Here is a 19,082-nt window from a genome sequence, read left to right as displayed (position 1 = left end):
GATAGAGGAAAAAAAATAGTCATAAACATAATTAAAGAGCTGGCTAAGGAGACAATGAGACTACTGAAAGCCAGGTAAACTTTCAACTCCCTGATGTCAAAACAGCAGCTCGGTAGGTGACAGGAATCTGAATGCACAAAGAGTAAAGGGAGGACAAAACTGGAGAATAATGGAAAGGGCCTTTGTCTAGGCAGTCTGCCTCTGAAAAATTTGCTTTAGAAATAGTCAGGACAGGTGAAAATATATGAACATTTATAAATATTCCATATACCATTTAACAGTCAGAATAGCGGTGATGAAGTGATGGGGGGGAGATCGACATTTCTTTGGAATATCCCTTTCAAAACTTCCTGGCATTTGTAGAGGGCTGTTGTGAGTGAGGACAAGGCAATGTTGTGCCTGTTGTTGAAAGAGCTCAGAAAGTCAACCCAGAGAACCCCAGGCTGTACAAGGTCACTTTGGCATTTCTGTGCACCTGAAAAAGGTGAACGTGTCTGAAAGCAGTCAGCACGGATTGATGATGGGTCAATCGTGCCTCTGAAATCTGATTGCCGTCATGATGATATATCGACCTTTGTGCATGAGTAGAGAACAGTGGATGTCATTTTTGACCCTTCTGACATGGTCTCCCTCAATGTCCTTTTTCCCAGGTTAGGCCATTACAGTCTGGATGGGTTGACAAAGAAAGATGAGGAGCTACTGGAGAGAGTCCAGCGGAGGGCTACGAGGATGATGAGGGGACTCAAGCATCTCTCCTGTGAGGAAAGGCTGAGGGAGCTGGGCTTGTTCAGCCTGAAGAAGAGAAGGCTGTGCGGGGACCTAATAAATATCTGAAGGGTGGGTGTCAGGAGGATGAGGCCAAGCTCTTTTCAGTGGTGCCCAGTGACAGGACAAGGGGCAATGGGCACAAACTGAAGCAGAGGAAGCTCCAGCTGACCATGAGGAAGAACGTCTTCCCTCTGAGGGTGACGGAGCCCTGGCACAGGCTGCCCAGGGAGGTTGTGGAGTCTCCTACTCTGGAGATATTCAAGACCCGCCTGGACAATGTCCTGTGCAGCTTCCTGTAGATAACCCTGCGTCAGCAGGGGGGTTGGATTAGATGACCCACAGAGGTCCCTTCCAACCCCTACCATTCTGTGATTCTCGAAGCACAGCAGTGGTCTATACCAAAACTCCATGGAAACTTGAAAAGTAATGAACATGTACTGAGATGAGTGGTTGTTATTTCAGAAGCAGTTGAAGAAGTATCAAAAGTGATGAGGGACCCATGCTGATTGAGGAACAATAGGTGCAGATAGATCTCAGATATTCCATAACCTCTTTGCCTCAGTTGCCACTTGCAAGGACTCCCAGGATTTTTTCATTGAGGTAAGACTCTGAAGGGCAATACCGAGCCATGTATAGGAATAAAGACAGGTGTTTGTTTTGTAAACTACATGCTTAGCAGTCCGTGGGACTACAGGGGCTACATTCAGGTGTGCTGGGAGAGCGTTTTTCAGCAGGAAGTGCGGGTCTGATATGATCCTGGGTAGGCCGGTTGTGGGGAGGGACACGCTGAAGTGATTTTGGAGCAACAGCAGCGGTATGAGTATGTCTGTTTCAGTGCTGGCTTTTGAAGGGAGGATGGAAGCAAGTCTGGGGCTGGGCCACCTTATGTGATAGAAAAGCAGTAGCTGGGCTTGGAAAGATGCCAGACAGGTTGTGGGAACTCACAAGCAGTGGCAAATCCTCAGAAGACCACAGCTTATTGTTGGAAGAGACAACAGAGAAACATCAGCAAAGCTTGGGCCATCATGCGTTCAGAGTGTGGTGAGGAAGCAGGAGAGTGGTTGACAGCTGCAAGAAAACAGGCGTAGGTATAGGACAGTGTAGGGACAGCCTGCGGTGGGATGGCTGAGCATCTTGATAGGTCTGGGACCTCTGACCAACACAACTAATGTCCTTCTATCCTTGCTCTCTGCTGTCTCTTCCACTGATGCCAAAAAGAAGATGCTGGTTCTTAAAAGCACCAGAGCTTCGTTGCTTCCTCATTCCCGATAAAGCTCGGGAGGTGCTGTACCACTGTTCTGCACTTGGCATCACACACCTCCAAATTCCACTTCCCCCGGGAAGACCCCTGACTATCCTGCAAGGGAAATGATCACCCTTTCCTGTGGATGGGTTCAGGACTTGCCCATCCTCCTTAGTGAAACACATCAAAGGCTTAACTGGCTTCAGAGCCAAGCACACATTTGATTTTCCACCTCTGTCCGTCACCTCTGACACCTCCTCCTTCCGGGAGATCACCAGATCACCTCGTTAGCACTTTGTCTCCATGGACTCTTTCGTGATGGCTCAGTGGGACTCACTAACACCATCAGAAACTTGGAGGTTTGCTTCTGACTTTTACTTAAGAGGCTTCTGCCATCTTTCAGGAGCTGCAATTCAGGAGCTTGGCACCAGAGGGCTCAAGAACATGGAAAACTCTCCAGCAAGCCAAGTCTTTGCACCACATTCCTAAATTTCTCAGATATTTTTGGTTACATGGAGAGATTTCAGGAGTGTACTCCAAGTGAAAAGATTTCACTAACAAACACAAGAAGAAAGGATTTCTTCTTTTTCCAGTTCTCTTTATCTGCTTACACATTAAGTGATATCAGCAATTCTGCTTTCAACAGAGCATCTCCAAATGGAGTTGAATGTGAAGGAAAATCAAGACCCTCTACGTCAGACACTTTGTGAGAAATCTTTATCACTATCCCCAAACCCTGTCATTTCTCCCACCAGCCACCTGGGGCTTACAGCAGCCATGCAATAATCTGAACTTTCTCCATTAAAGACTGTAGCCACGTGTTTCAGCCCATGGACACCAACTCCCCCCTCCCTTGCCTGGGGAAGGAGCTGCACACGGACACAGGAGGATGTGTCTTCATTGCCAACAGACATAAACAAAGGCAGGCAGAGTTCAAGGAAAGAGAAAAGACAGTCCTCAGCTGTGTATTCAGTCTACACTACCTCCACTGAGATCTGCTTTCCAGAGTGGATAACCTTAGACGCCTTTTTGTGTCAAGCACAGATCCCAAGACCACCCAAAACACTCCCTTGCCTACCTGCAGGTTACTGACCTTTGGAAGGGTTGGAGTGGACAGACAGCCTTAGTGCTGTGCAAGCACTGCTGAGCAAGAGCCAAATCATTGATGTGTTATCAACACCATTCTAGCGACAAATGCGAAGCACAACACTATGTGCTCTGCTCTGGGGAGAGACAACTCCATCTCAGCCAAAGCCAGTACAGTCTCCACCCTTTAGGCCATACTGTTCTCATCATGTTCAGATCCCACTTAATTTGAGACAATGGCATACCTTCTGGCCATCTCGTTCTACCTCTTCTCATTCCTGAAATCCCCGCTTACCAAAAGCTGACACTTACACCACATAATTAAATTATTTCTATACCCAACATCCAGATTTCTACATTCTCCTTATCTCCTATCCCCATTTCCTTAATAGGTAGATAGATATTGTTTTCGCACTCCGTGGGCCTATGCCACTTCCCAAGACGTCTAGAAGTACAAGCAATGACTTGGGTCTCATCTGTCAAGATGGTTGCTCAGGAAAGGAGCAGCAGCATGTTCAGTTGTTGGGTGCCAACACCAGCTTGATTTGGGTCCTTGCTGCCCTCTCCCAGTTCCTTGTGAAGCTCGCTCTTCATCGCTTCAGGTAATCCCTGCTACATTACATCCTACAGCACACAACTCACATCATGGATTATGTTCTGCCAAGGTTATATCTCCATGAGGTGAACACTGAATCTTCCCATCCTTCCCATGAATGGCATTGCCTTTTCCCAAGGGAGGAACAGCCCGCACTGCCTTCCCAGTCACTTTTCTATGTGCACTACAGTGACCTCATCTGCTCCCACAGTACATGGGGGCTTTGCCTGGGGATGCTTACCACGATGCTTAGCAGGTTCTATGCTGTTAACCAGCCAAGTGGTGTACGTAAAATTTATATCCCTGTTCTTCCATGTCCCAGTCCCAAACTCTCTCAACACGGCTTTAACAGTCCACTCTATCTCTCCTTCCTTCCAGAGGCTTGTGGGTGACAGGAGCTGTGATACGCCCAATCACTGCCATGTTTTTTAGACAAGGAGACCACGGTCAGGTGAGGGAGGCACGTGGAAAAGGCTTTGTGCCGTCCCTGCTCAGAGGGGATCCTCAGCACAGCCCTGAAGATCTGGACGTAGGACACCACAATGAACACAAAACAACCAACTGCTATACAGGCACTAACCAGGACAAGCCTAACTTCCCTAAGGTAGTCTGAGTCTGAGCAGGAGAGCTTGAGGATCTGAGGGATTTCACAGAAGAACTGGTCCACAGCATTGCCCTCGTAGAGTGGGAGTGAAAATGTATTGGCACTGTGCAGAAGAGAATTGAAGAACCCGGTGCCACAGGCAGCTGCTGCCATGTGGACACAAGATCTGCTGCCCAGGAGGGTCCCATACTGCAGGGGTTTGCAGATGGCAATGTAGCGGTCATAGGCCATGACAGTGAGGAGACAATACTCCCCTACAATCAAGAAGAGAAAGAAAAAGACCTGGGCAGCACATCCTGCATAGGAGATGACCCTGGTGTCCCAAATGGAGTTGGTCATGGCTTTGGGGACAGTGGTGGAGATGGAGCCCAGGTTGAGGATGGAGAGGTTGAGGAGGAAGAAGTACATAGGGGTGTGGAGGCGGTGGTCACAGCCTATGGCGGCGATGATGAGGCCGTTGCTGAGGAGGGCAGCCAGGTAGATGCCCAGGAAGAGGCAGAAGTGCAAGAGCTGCAGCTCCCGTGTGTCTGCAAATGCCAGGAGGAGGAACTGTGTGATGGAGCTGCTGTTGGACATCTGCTGCCTCTGGGCATGGAGCATTGTCCAGAAAGAAAGAGACAGTGACAAGTTAGGGTACAATTCTCTGAGAAAAGTCAAAGCCCTTTCTCCTAGACTCGCCCCCACTGCTACACACCACCCCCTTTCCCTTTTCTAGCAGACCTGCCTTCAGCTGCGTGGCTGGAGGCCTGGTCTGTGCTGGCAGAGTGTGCCGTGACGAGCAGTGGTGCTCCCTGCTGAGTGCTGAGGAGTCAGCCCTGCTCTGCAACTCTGGGTGCTAAGGAACGGGGATGGCAAAAGGCAGTTTGAAAAGGTTTTCTGCTGCATTCAGGGAGAACAAAGTGAATCCTACCAGCAAAAGGATTGTTGGTATGGTATGGAAAGGGGAGCTGGTCTATGCATCCGTCTTCTTCTAAGCTGCCCTGGACTTGCACCTTTCTAAGATCGAGAGCAATTACACCCCTGTGTTAACCTGAAAAGCAACCAGACACTGCTAAAAGCAGAGGGATGCACTGCAGATCATGAAATGACTCACCCTTTTTCAAAATTTCCTTTCCCCACTTCAAACCAAGGACTCACATGGCTCATAGTGTCCCCTGGAAGTTGCATTCCACTTGGATGGACACCCCAAGAAGACAGCCAAGGGTCCCAACCATGGCAGCTTATTAAAGGAGAGTCAGCTTATTCCCCAGCCTCCTGGACTGCATTGCCCAGAGCTTCACATGCTAGAGGAAAGCTGGCACACCTCACGGCTGTGGGCACTTCTGCATAGGACTCACAGGGTCTGTGCCTGACTCTGCAGCTGAAACTCCCATTCCCAGAGAGCCTGACAGCAATTCCAAGAACATCTGAGCAAGGGTGGGAGAGGCACAGGTGGGCACTCAGGAAACCTTTCCCTTACCCAGCTCTGCACACCATCTCCCAGACATCAGCAATGCAGGACAGACACCCTTGGGCCCTGGTAAGTGGGAACTGGGCACATGGCAGAGGAGATGCACTTCATCTCTTCTGCTGGTCTGCTGGATGAGGAAATGACTAATAGCCTAGACCCCACAAGCTAAGGGTTCTGCTACGTGGGAGAGAAGAAAAGAGATGTGTTGCTCAGGGAAGGAGTCTATCCTGAAAGGCATGGCCGAGAGGTGCCCGGGTCTCCCCCGCAACGGGACTTCCATAGGCTTTTCCCAACCTCGCTACCCAGGTTTCCACTGCCTGGAGTTGTTCCTGCTGGAACTTATTTCTTTGGCCCCGTGCTTCTTCCCTGCCTATGCTCACAGACCCCATCCCAGTCCCCGTGGGCACAGTTCTACTCTGCAACCACTCTGTGTGTGCAGGGCTGAAAGAACAGGTCACACAAACCCTGGTGAAAGTGGAAAGGTGATGTTGTTTTTTTCTGCAGGTTAGTGAGGGGTAGAGGCACTTGCTGAGGTTCCTCGTAAACCTCAGTGTGATGGCTGAAGAGTCTCAGCCCCTGCTCTGACCTGCACAGATGGGTGCCCATTGCCACCAAGCTGAGCCAGAGAAAAGTGGAAGTGCAGATTCAAGAAAGCACAGACTCAAGCAGGAATCCCCTGCACTGAACGTACTCCTGAAAAGTCCCTTTGGAAATGACCTGGGCATGAGCTGGCTCTGTGAGCAGCCCTGACCCACATAGCACCCTCTCCACAGCTGAAGGACCCTGCCCTGCTGGGAGTCAATCCTTCCACCTGCATCTTCTCCTGTGCACCCCCATCTGCACACCCACCTTCACACCCCTACAGCCATCCTCAGGAGAAGGCAGCTGTCACACCCTGTCCCTCTGATGGTACAGCAGGGAAGCCCTGCTCAGGAGCACATTCTCCTCCTCTACACTGGAGTCACTGTGAGAGTCCTCGTGATCTCACAGGCTGTAGGGTGTGCCGGCTTTTCAGATGCCATCAGGAACATGAGCTGCATTGCTCTGCATCCAGTGACTTACCGTGCAGAGGGCTGTGAAGAGCTCTCGCCCAGTCAGGTCTCAGCTCAAGGTCTTCCTGCTCCTGATTGCCTATAACCTCCCTCTGCCTCACTGCTCTCCCCTCGGTGCCTTCAGGCAGTGCCCTCAGCCGTGCTGTGCTTTGCAGAGGAGCTGCTCCTGGGCAGAGCTGTCTCTCTGCAGTGCTGTCCTGTTGCTATGAGCTCCCTCCACCCCACGAGCCCAGCCCAGCTCAGCAGCAGAGGAACAGCCCAACGCATCTCTCTTTCTATTCCCTTTGGACTCCCTTGAGATGTTCCTGGGGCTCCAGGGGAACCTGCTGTGAAACAGGCGGAAGGAATCACTGATGTTCCCTTCCTCAGCTGGGGAGAGAAGCTTACGACCAGCAGCCATTATGCCATGAGAAAAGGAGCTGGGCATGAGAATGACATTTTTTCTCTCCTATTTAGGCAGGACACCAGAAAGGTGACATTGAAACATCTGTTCTTCCAAGCTGGAGGGGGATGACTTGAGTTAATTTTGGCATTTCATTTTGGATTTGTATTTCTAGGGCTAGAAACAAATTCAGCTCTCCTTTGTCCATGCCATGTCTCTGCTCTGAAACAAAACCTTTGCACACATGGGGTCTTGGACCCTTGGTACCAGGTTTCCTTACATCAAATATGAGTGTGCCTGGTTGGACAGCATCTGTGTTTCAGCCAAAATGTGCAGCAATGCCCTCAGCCAGGGGCACAGACAGGATAAGCTGGAGGGTTAATGTCAGAGACAGAGCTGTGGCACTGACCGAACCCATTGCCGAGGTGTGGTGGCAGAGGTTGGTACAGCTGGTCTTCAAGGGCAGCACCCTCCAAGCACAGCGACAGCCCAAATGACAAACCAGTCTAAACCTGTAAGGCACTTACAGGGAATCACAATGAGTGTTGAGTGCTTCAGAAAAGGTTAAAAGAGAAACCAATGGCTGTGCCCCAGAGCGTTTGTGCTTGGGTCGCATTTCTGGGTGTCAGAAAGAGAAGGTGACTGGGTTTCCCCGGAGCAGATTGTGTCTGGACATCCTCTTTGCTTTCTGGTCTGGACGTGGGGGAGCAGCTTTTAACTGCAAGTCAGCAAGGGTTTCAGCATCATCTCCCAGATGACACATTCTTGCGTCCAGGACAGGATTTTATGGTCTGTGTGGGTGGATAAGTAGATGATGGGTAAGAAAAACCAGCTGGATGGTAAGGCATGGGGAGACATGGTCAGCGTTTGATACTCGCCCTGGGGACCTGTAACTAGCAGGGAATTGCAAGGGTCTGTCTTGCAACCTGCCCTGTTCAATGTGTTTTTATGACCCAGAGATGAGACAGTCCTTTTTCACAGCATTTATAGAAGACATCACATTCAGGAGAGCAGCCACTACACTAGAGGCCAGCTTGCCATCCCAAGGGACATTGACAGACTGGAGGGATGACGCAATAGGAACCTCATGAGTCAATGAGTCCTGACCTTGAGGTGGACTAAGACCCTGCAATGATTAAGCCCAGGGACTGCTCAGGCTTCTAGCAGCTCTGTGGGAAAGGATCTTATGTTTTTTGGGTTTCATTAAGCAAAACATGAGCCACTAGCAAACAAGGCCCTCAGCATCTTGGGCTGTATGAGCAGGAGCACTCTTTACATGGTATCCAAAATATTTCCCCTAGGTTTTGACATCCCACCATGCCAGAGAGACCATGATGAACTGAAGCCAATTCAAGGTAGCAGTGCTGAAACCATCAGCCTGGGAGAACTTCAGTAGTGTGAGAAGAAGCTGAGATGGCTGGCCTTGTTCAGCCTGGAGAAGTGAAGATCTTGTGGGGAACATACAAGAGCATTGTACAATTCCCAGCAAGATGGAGTCGGGCTCTTGTCCAAGGACAAGCGGCAATGGGCTGCAAGAACAGACATGAAGGCTAACTATAGGGAGAAACCTTTCTAGCATGAGGATGGTTAAGCACTGGAAGCTTTTTCCAAGGGAATGTGCACTGTGTCTGTCCTGGAATGCAATCAAGGTGTGTTTGGATAAAGCCCTGAGTGCTCTGGTCTCACTCTGCTTTGAGCAGAAGGTTGGTTGAGACACCTCCTGGGGTCCCTTCTGGCCTGAATGATGCTACCCTTCCTTGCTCTTGATATTTCCAAATTACGGAAAACTCCCAGGTTCTCCCTGACCCCAGAAGTAATTCACAGGAAGTGCAGGGCTGCTCCACAGGTGCCCCCAAACAGCCCTGACCACATCATTTTCTTCCCTTTTCATTTGTCCAACGCCAAGTTCTGCACTTTTACTACCCTGATACCCCTCCGAAACTAACAGCCTACCATGTTAATCCTTTCAGAGCAGGTCACTCAAGAAATGTCAGCATCCATGTAGAGAGTCTATAGATGAGCCAGGCACTGAAGCCATCATTGCAGAAGCACAGATGAGGCATTTGAACAGCTTAGTAAGCCTGGGAACCACCAAGCCTTGCCTCCTGAGATTCCTGGAGACAGCTGTGTTTTTTGTCCAGCAAAGTGTGATTCTTCTTTGGGTGTATGGGCCAATCTGCTGACACATGCAATGTTTCATGTTGTGAACAGAAATAAAACCAACTTTTTGACTCGGTTAGTTTCATTTCACATGCTGAAAGGCAGGGCAGATGAAGGGACCTGAGAGCTTCTACGCTCCCTGCTGTGGAGTTATGACTTCAGAGACTGAAAAGGCAGGTAATGGTGTTGTATCTGCATAGCACAGGAAGATTTTACCATTCTCCATTGCTTTGCACAAACCTGGTTGTCTTCGGCTATAAAAGAAAAAACTCCCTTGCTTCATTTCCTCCTCCGGACAAAAATAAGGAGAAACTGCATGGAGCTGGCAGGTTTACGGGCAAATGTGTCTAAGGGCTGTAAGATTTAAATGATAACAGAGAGGTAGCAATTAGAGGAAAAACACTCTTCTAAGAACTTCATTCCAGAGGCTAGCTACTGAGAACTTTGAGCAATTACTTAAATACAGAACAACTATTGGGAAGGAAATTAAAGAGTTTTAGTTTATTGTCATCATCAAGGATAAGAAGCAGTTCCCTTACAGCACTGTCCTGTTACTGCTGTAACCAAGGTGATGAAATCAGTTCACCATAAACATGAACAATGCTGCTACTATGTCCCTTGTACAGCCCAACCCGTCTGGACACTAGGTCTGGGAACAGTAGGAACAGAGACTCTAGTCTCTAGTTAGCCACTAATGTTAAACAATAATAAATAGAAATAGCGTTACCTAATAGCTGCAGGTGCATTTATAGTAAATTAACCGAAGGGGAGAACCATGCATCTCCAAACGGAGAGGTGAGTTTGTAATAAAAACTGGAAGTCGCCTAGAACCAATCAAGACGACCCTACTGTGTGGATGGGAGCCAGAAGAGCACTGAGTTTGCGCAGAAACAAAGGTCAATCAGCAAACACTGTGATGAAGAGGATAAGCCTTCATCTTGGGACCCCTGATGACCACCACTAGGAGGCACTGCGCAAGCACAGTGGGGCGGAGTCTATGGAAATGACTTCTTGGAATTGATTTTAATATGAAAGGGATAGGTTATGCATATGTATAGGTGGATTGGGAAACCTAATGAATATGTATATTTTTGATCTATATAAACTGCACGGAAAAGGTATGGGGTATGCACGTTCGGTGGAATGATCCCCCGTGCATCCAGCGCTGCAATAAAGAATGCTGCCTGTTAACACTGCAGTGGTGTGACGAGGTTTTATTCCTGGATTTTCGGTGACAGTTTCTGGTGACCCAGATGGGACCCCGCTTGTGAATACCGATGGATCCGCAGGATCACAGGACCTCCAGCCGGCATCAAGGGATTCTCGAGGAGAACTTCTGATTCCCGGACCGAAGGATTCCAAGTAAGTCCCCTGGAATTTAATTAAGGCATTCTTTTAATAAGTAACGTGGGTTGAAGGCTGCTCGTAAGTCGCAGTGAAAGCCACGCAGGGTTGGAAAGTCTCTGCTCGGTGAAAGCCGGTGGAGTGAGCCCCAAGGGGGGAGTCTTCAGCTGGGGGGGGTGAAGTCTTCAAGATTCCGGCAGGGAGCTGGGATCCAAGAGGGAGCTCCCACAAGAGCTGGGGTCCCTCTGACTAGTGCCTGTGATACAGTGCACAATCACAACCACTGGTCATTCGGGAGATGGGCACATTTCTGAGTAAAAAGCCCATCCCACGGGGTACACCTTTGGGATGTATTCTGAAACACTGGAAGGATCTGGGGGGTGATCCTTTGACTCAGAAGCAATTAATTGAATACTGCAATCGTTGGTGGCCGATGTATACTCTGGATGGTGGGGAGAGTTGGCCAAAGAATGGGATACTGAGTTATAATACTATCTTGCAATTAATGTTGTTTTGTAAAAGGGAAGGTAAATGGGAAGAGATGACATATGTAGATTTGTTTTTCTCATTGAGAAATCATCCAGAATGGCAAAGGAAGTGTGGGATACGTCCCCACGGTCCAATGGTGATGGCTTTAAAGAAGGGAAAATGTGAAAAGGGCTCGAAGAAATGTTGTGCTGCTTGTAGTGTTGGCAAGGAATGTTTGAAATATGAGTCTGAGGAGGATGATTTTGAATTGATGGTTGCAACTCGCTGGAGATGGAGGGGCGATCAGGAGGATCGGGAGTTGTAGGCTAGTAGTCCTTCTGCTCCTCCTATGGAAGGGGGTAGGGGGATCCAGCCCGGTTTCAGGAATGACACGGGGAAGGATGGGGGGGTGGCTGAACCGGCTGCCCTCCAAGCTCCTCTCCGAGAAGCGGTAGGGAATAATGGTCCAATAGTAGTGAAAGTTCCGTTTTCAATAACTGATTGAAGGTCATGGAAAGAAGTTGCAGGCACATATCGGGAGGACCCTGAAAGGGTAGCGAAGGTTATTGAAACAATAATTAGGACCCAAGACGCTGATTGGAATGATTTGCAAGTGATATTGTATACTTTGCTCCATGTCACTGAAAAGAAAATGGTATTGAATGCTGCTAGAAAACAGGTGGAAGGAGCGCATGCTCATGGGGATTTACAGGGAACAGTGGATCAAAATTTCCCATCCTCAGATCCTGAATGGGACCCAAATCAGCCGGGACCCAGGGGAATGTTAACTAGATATCAAAAGTGGATTTTATTTGGTGTTAAGCACGTAATGCCAAAAGCAATAAATTGGTCAAAAATCTATGAGGTGAGACAAGAACTAAATGAGTCCCCTTCAGCCTTTATGGAGAGGCTGAAGGAGAGTGCCCGAAAATATACTAATTTGGATCCAGAAAAGCCAGAAGAAGCAACACAATTGGCCTCCATATTTATGGGTCAATCAGCCCCAGATACTAGAAAGAAGCTCCAGAAATTAGAAGGACCTGAATCTAGAGATTTGGGTAAGATGCTTGAAGTAGCCTGGACTGTGTATAATAATAGGGAGAAAGAAAAGAAAGTGAGATAGGTGCGGAGGGATGGAAAATTATTAGCAGCCTTAACTGGAAACAACAGGAGAGGCAGAGGAAGAGGACGACGAATAACTGTTGGAGAAAGAGGGAAGGTGAATCTCCAATTGGCACAAGATCAGTGTGCTATTTGCAAGGAACGCGGGCACTGGAAAAAGGAATGCCCTAAAGCTGGAGAGTTAGGTCCGACTCTCCGTGCAATCAAGCTGATGACTCTGGATGAGGAATCGTGAAGAGGACCGGGGAAGTCAACCCTAGCTGAACCCCTGGTTACATTGAAGCTAGGGAATGAGGAAGTCGAATTTTTAGTAGATACAGGGGCCACTTATTCGGTATTAAACACATGTAAAGGGAAATGTAGTCATAAATCTGTAGATGTTGTTGGTGCGACAGGGCAAAGAGAAAACAGGCCTTTTAGAGCCGTTGAAATTTAGGTTGGGAAAACAGTGGGTAACTCACTGGTTTCTATATATGCCTGAATGTCCGTTGCCTTTGTTAGGACGAGATTTATTAAGCAAATTAGAGTCACGAATAAATTTTAAAGATGGAGAAATTGAATTATTGATACCAGAATCAAAAGCCATAGAGGCGAGAGTGTTTATGTTACAGGATTCTTTTAAGGAGGAGCAAATTCCAGAAGAGGTGGAAAGCACAGTAATGCCCTTAGTTTGGGCAAATGAAGTTCCGGGACGGTCCAAATTGGCAGAACCGGTAAAAGTGACCTTGAAACCTGGATCCAAACCGGTAAAACAAAAACAATACCCTATTAAGTGGGAGGCTTGAAAAGGATTGGAGGGGTTAATCACGAAATTTTTAGAATATGGACTTTTGGTAGAATGCGAGTGGAATTATCCCCCGTGCATCCGACGTCGCAATAAAGAATGCTGCCTTTTAACACTACATTGGTGTTACGAGGTTTATTCCCGAATTTTCGGTGACAGGCCTGCTGCTGAACTTCATTAGAGTAGGAGCAGGTAGGGCTGAGGTACTCAATGGCTTCTTTGACTCTGTGTTCTCCCAGGCCTTTGTGGCTGAAGGCAGGACCCTGGAGGAGAAAGCCCTGCAGTGGATGGTTAGACTTCATGCCACTGATTGCCGCTCTCTAGGCCTGCAAGTTTTCAGTCCACCTCTCTTTCTTCTCAACTAGTCCAGACGTTAACATTTTCTATGTGATGATATCATAGGGGTACAGTGCTGAAAGATTTCCTGAAATAAAGGTAATTCACCACTCCTCTCTCCTCATCTACCAAGACAGTCATGTCATTGGAGAAGTTTATAAGGTCAGCTAAAAGTGACTTCCCCTTTGTGAGGCCATGCTGACTGCTCCTGATGACTCTCTTCTCCTTCATGTACCTGTAAATGGTTGACAGGATTAGCTGCTCCAAACTGTCATTACTTGAGTCCTCCTTTTATCCCTTCTTTAAAAAAGAAGTCACTTTGTTTACCTTGGATGTGACTTCGGCCTCTTGGCCCCCCTGTGCTCCAGGCCTCACTTGGGGTCTGGCACTTGGAGGCCCATAGTGATATGCCATTGTACACCTAATGTCTTCATTCAAGGGTTGATTCAGTCGGCCACACAGAGGTGGGCACTGCCTCCAAGACACCCTGAGGTAGCTGAAGACCCCACGTGGGACTGGGAAATGTGACCCCAGGTCCTATAGAACCATACGTGCAGGAGGAGCTGGTGCACAGGCAGGGAAGCCCAAGGCATCTCCGTTAAGAGAGCTGTTTTCTTTCTCTTGACTAGAAAGGGAAGCCTGGGCGATTAACTACAAAGTGTCCAACACCAGATGAGATAACTCTATTCTCTGCCTTCCCCTACACTGGAGACACATGTAGTTTACCCTGCAGAAAGTAAAAAATGAGTGGGAGTAGAGGCTGCACGTGGGAATCAGCTGGGCTGCAGGAGGCCTTGACGATCTTTGTGGATTAGAGCCATATCTTTGAGCTAAACAGGAGGAAAGGAACGAAGAAACAGGATGGGAAAAATCCAACTCTTTGATAAGCGTGAAGGTCATGTGAACAGACGCATGATGACCAATCAGAAGAACAAAGGAGCTACATGCCAAAAGACCCTCACCAGTGAGACTCTGGGGATGGGGGACAAGGGGATATAATAATATTATGATTAACCATTCAAGTGCTTGTACTTCTGCTTGGTTTTCCTTGCTTTGCTTGCTTTGTGACTGCCGTAACTTATTGTGGCGTGCTGCCACAGCTGCAGAGTATGCTTGGTAATGTTCCTGTAACACCAAAATATTGGGATTAGTGCAAATTTGGCTGTGCAAAAGAGAGCACTTCTCCTTTCTTCACCCTGTGAACTGAGGGAGCTTGTGACTTTAGTGGATAGATCATTGTGTGCACAGAGGAAACACAGAGTCTGGGACAGGGAGTGTTTGGGGGGATCTTGGGATCTGTGCTTGACACAGAAGGTGTTTTCCATTGGTCTAAGGTTATCTACTGTGGAAAAATTCTCTTCAATGGAGGTAAAGTGGACTTAATATACAGCAGAAGAATGATTATTTTTTAAATTGAACTATGCCTTTCTGTGTTTTTATTTGTTGGCCATTAAGAAAGATCCTTCTGTGTCTACACACAGCTCTTTCTCCAAGTAAAACTGGTGGGAGTTTGTGCCAAGGGTCTGAAACCCGTATCTACAGTCTTAAGGGGAGGAAGCTGAGATTGGAACAAGGCTTCTGTGAGTCCCAGGTAGGGGCAAAGACTGATTGATTTTCGTAAATAAAGGGTCTTGATTTTCATATATATTCAGATTGCCTTAGGAGATGCTCAGGATTAATATGAGATGGAGATTGCTGACATCAAGTAATGTGTAAAGAATCCAAAAAAAACGGGGAAAAAACGTTTCTTATTGTTGTTTAGTGATGGAGTATTTTCTCTTTGACTTTCGCTCCTGAAAGCTCTTTAGTTAACCACAGAAGAATTGAGAACTTGAAGTGAAATTCTTCCTAGAGGCTTGGCTTAAGGCATTTTGAATGTTAATGAGCCCTCTGGTGCTGAATTCCTGAACTGCAGATCATGAAAGACTGAACAAGTCTCTAGAGAAGTAAAATTTGGCAGCAACTCTCCAAGATTCTAAGGATGTCAGCAAGCCTTACTGAGGACCATCACTACAAAGAGATCGTGGAGGGAATTACAGGAAGTGGTGACCGTCTCTGATGTGTCCCCCAGGGTGAAGCAGGAAGTCAGAGGCACGGGTTACAGGTGGAAAATCAGATGTGGAGTGTGGCTGTGGAAGGCCTCGATGTCTTTTGCAAAGCAGGACAGTCAAGCCCTGACCCCCATCCCCTGGGAATCGGGATCTGTTTCCTCACCACAAGTTCGTGGCTTTTCTTTGGAGCAGTGTGATGTGGGGTGTGGACTGTTCAGTGCAAGAGAGCAGTGGGAAACCTCCCAGGCTCTGTGGGGGTGAGTGAGGAGTCAACAATGCCCTCGGGTTGTAAGGCACTGATGTCTTCTCATGGTCTTCAGTGGAAGGGAGAGTAGCCATAGCCAAGAGGATGAAGACCTCATTTTTGTTGTCAGGGTGTGGTCCTGGCTGGCCCAAGACCCTTGATCATCCCCACCACAGGCTGTCCTACACTGTCCTATGCCTGTGCTTGTTTCCTTGCAGACTTTAGCTACTGCCCCATTTCCCCACCTCACTCCGACCCTCGGATCTCCCAAGCTTTCCTGATGTCCCTCTGTCCTCATTCACTGTTGCTTCAAACAAAAAGCTGTGTTTACCTGAGGGCTTGCCAACGTCTCTCAGTTTCCCAACACCTGCTTTTTTCCAATGTCCTGTTAATGCTTCTCTAGCACGCAAGATGTCACAGCCACAGACTTGCTTGGATCTGCTATTGCTCCCCGCATCCCGGCACTGAAATGCTCGTCCTCCTTCTGCTGCCTCAAATTCCAGACTCAGCCTATTCCACACTAATTCAACTCTTCTTCCTGCCTTTAACAGAATGAATTCTGCGCACACCCCAGTGTCTCCCTGCATTTCCGTGTGTATCACAAGCCCTTCCTCCTTCCCCAGCAGTTATGGAACCTCAGTCCAGGTTCCTGCAAATTTCCAGGCTAAGGGATCGATGACAAAAAACTAAGAGGAGGATAGCAAAAGCATACAAGAAACTGATAAGGACTAGCATGACAGCCTTAAAGAGTCACAGCTGTAATTAAAACAAGGTACTAAGTGCAACAAAACTGCCGATAAAGAGAAGACTACTTCAAGTATGATTGAACAATCCTAATTAGCATGTTAGAAAACTCACCCTCAAGTAGCAAAACCTCTCTACCAAAAAAAAGCCCCTTCCTCATGGAACATGAACAGCAAAAAAGAATGGATACTGTGACTTTAAACAAACACAAGACATTAAAGCACCAATGGGAAAGAGGGTGATTAAGCACAATTACAAAAGTTCTGATAACTGATGCTCGAAATCTATAAAAGTTAACCATGTGTTAGGCAAAATGTGGTAGCTTTGTGGAGTTGCCACCTAGCACCCATCTCTGCGCAGACGTGAAGTAAATAAATGTCTTGACTCTGTATGTTGATTGGCTTTTCTCACACCAGGTAAAAGAACCCTAATTAGGGGCACAACAAGGCTGGCAGTGAAGTCTCTGCCTGCAGAAACAAGCACTGTTCACCACACATGGGTGATGAGGGTCTTTGCAGATGCCTCCATGCTTCACCATTTCCTCCATTTGCCCTCTGCCCTCAGTCCACAGCTGACTTCTTCCCAAGGCCCTCAATCCATGTGCCCAGCATACAGGTAAGCCTGAGGAACCACAGGGACCTGCAACTCATGGGAGACAGCTGCATGGGTATGTGCAATGCTGCTGACCTGGACACGATCATAGAAAAGCCAAGGAGCTGGAGTATTGTGACGAGCTGCACGAATCTGCCATGGGAACACGCAAACCTGAAGGAAAGGACCCCCATCCTGACAATTCCACAGAGGGAAGACATGGTCAGGATGGCTCCTGGAAACGGCTCCCATTTCGCCTGAAAGTCCTGTTCACATCCAAAGAAGGGCATGTCATTTTGACAGCCCCCAAAGATGGGACCACTCACCATTTCATTTACTTAAAAAAACAAACAAGGAAGCAACATTTTCTCCTTTCTCTTCTACCTTAGGACCTGGCTTCTGCTCTGCCTCTTCTCAGTAAATGGATTCAAAATCCTACATGCCTAAAGGGATGCTTGGTGCACAGTATGTCCTTTCCAGGTCTTTCACATCTGTAGAAGCAGAACCAGAAGAACTTTCTTCTTCCAGGTCAACAAGGCCTGTGCCAGGATGCAGAGAGGGTGGCTGCACCCTCAGGGATGGGGAGCCAGGAACCAAGGGGCTTAACACAGCGAACAAGGGAGCAGGGCAGCGGCCTTGCCAGCCTGGGCCTCATCCCACAACAACTGAGTGAGGTGAGCAGAGTAGGCTGGGGATGGCAACCAGGGTCAAACAAGTTTCCAGGTCACAGCCAGGTTTGTGAGGATCAGTCAGGGCTAAGGCCCCACATGGAAGTCAATACACAAGTCAGGGTCAGGCTGATGAGCGTAAGCAGGGTCAGATGCAGTCAAGTGATAGCCAGGCAGGTCCATAGTGGCAACACAGATCCAGGACACAGCAAGCATGTCGGTCTCTGCATCTGAGTCCGGATGAACAGGCTCCACAGCAAGGCATGGCTAAAGCCAGATCACTGCTACTGCATCATGTGTCAGACAGGGACTGAAGGCCCAGGCCTGAGCTTAAAGAAAGCCCCTGGGCCCCTGGGCAGCGGGATTGGGTGGAGGTCCTCTATGAGTTTGGTCAGGGCTCTTAAAGTCTCTAAGTACTGTCGAGACCTTTGGAGCCATAGCAGGTCATCAGGGAGGACGGCTTGGCCAGGAAGAAATCTATGGAGGTGTGCAGATGTTACTCTGCCATCACCAGATTCTAGAAACTCTCAATTCACTCCAAGAAAACACTCATCTACAATCAGCACTAACACATACTAGTGTCCCAGACGGGTTGACTGGAGACCATTCACCACCTGCATGGCTGCTGGACGCTAACAAGTAATGCCTGAACCAGTCCTCGCTCCCTAATAACTATACAGGGACCCTGATCTCATCACACTGAGCCCATGGAGAAACAAGCAACACAATGAGCCTCTTCAGAGTCTGTTCCTTGGACATGTTCTTGAGAGCAACTTTGAAAGATCTAAGCCTTCAGTCACTGCACTCAGCAGATCCCCTTTCATGATAGAACTGCTGTTATGGAGGCCACCTCTGTCAGAAAAATGCCCATTGCCTGTCTCGGCTTGTGGTCAGAGGACTTTTAAATGCAGGATTATGACCAAACTATAGGAGCACTCAGGCCTGAAACTAACAGAAGGGCTCAGAAGCAGCATGTGGAGATGGAAAGGACAGCTTTGGAAAGAGTAAGCACTGGTTATCCCCGGTCGTGCTGCTGTGCTGGGATGCTCTTCCTCTCCACCTCTGCACATATGCACTGTCCCTGCGGTTCCAGAGAAGGTCTGAGGAAGGATCTTGGACAAACCAGTCAGTGCAGGGTACTTTACTTTATTTAAATAGAGAGAGACTGTGAGTCCTGAAAGTCTCTGGGTCACACAAGAATGATAGATACTGGTGTAGAAATGGTACAACTAATGACATCTCTTTGTGGAAAATATCACAATTAGAAAAAAAAAAAATCAAACCAAACAAAAAAACCCCAAACAAATGGTGGAAAACAGGCTGCGGCTATGAGAAGTTACGTTATGAGTAATTTCCAGAAGAATATAGAGGGTTTAATTCTTCTGAAAAA

This window comes from Opisthocomus hoazin, unplaced genomic scaffold (genome assembly GCF_030867145.1).
Source record: "Opisthocomus hoazin isolate bOpiHoa1 unplaced genomic scaffold, bOpiHoa1.hap1 HAP1_SCAFFOLD_15, whole genome shotgun sequence".
In the NCBI taxonomy this organism is placed as follows: domain Eukaryota; kingdom Metazoa; phylum Chordata; class Aves; order Opisthocomiformes; family Opisthocomidae; genus Opisthocomus; species Opisthocomus hoazin.
Note: the sequence above shows the minus strand (reverse complement) of the source record.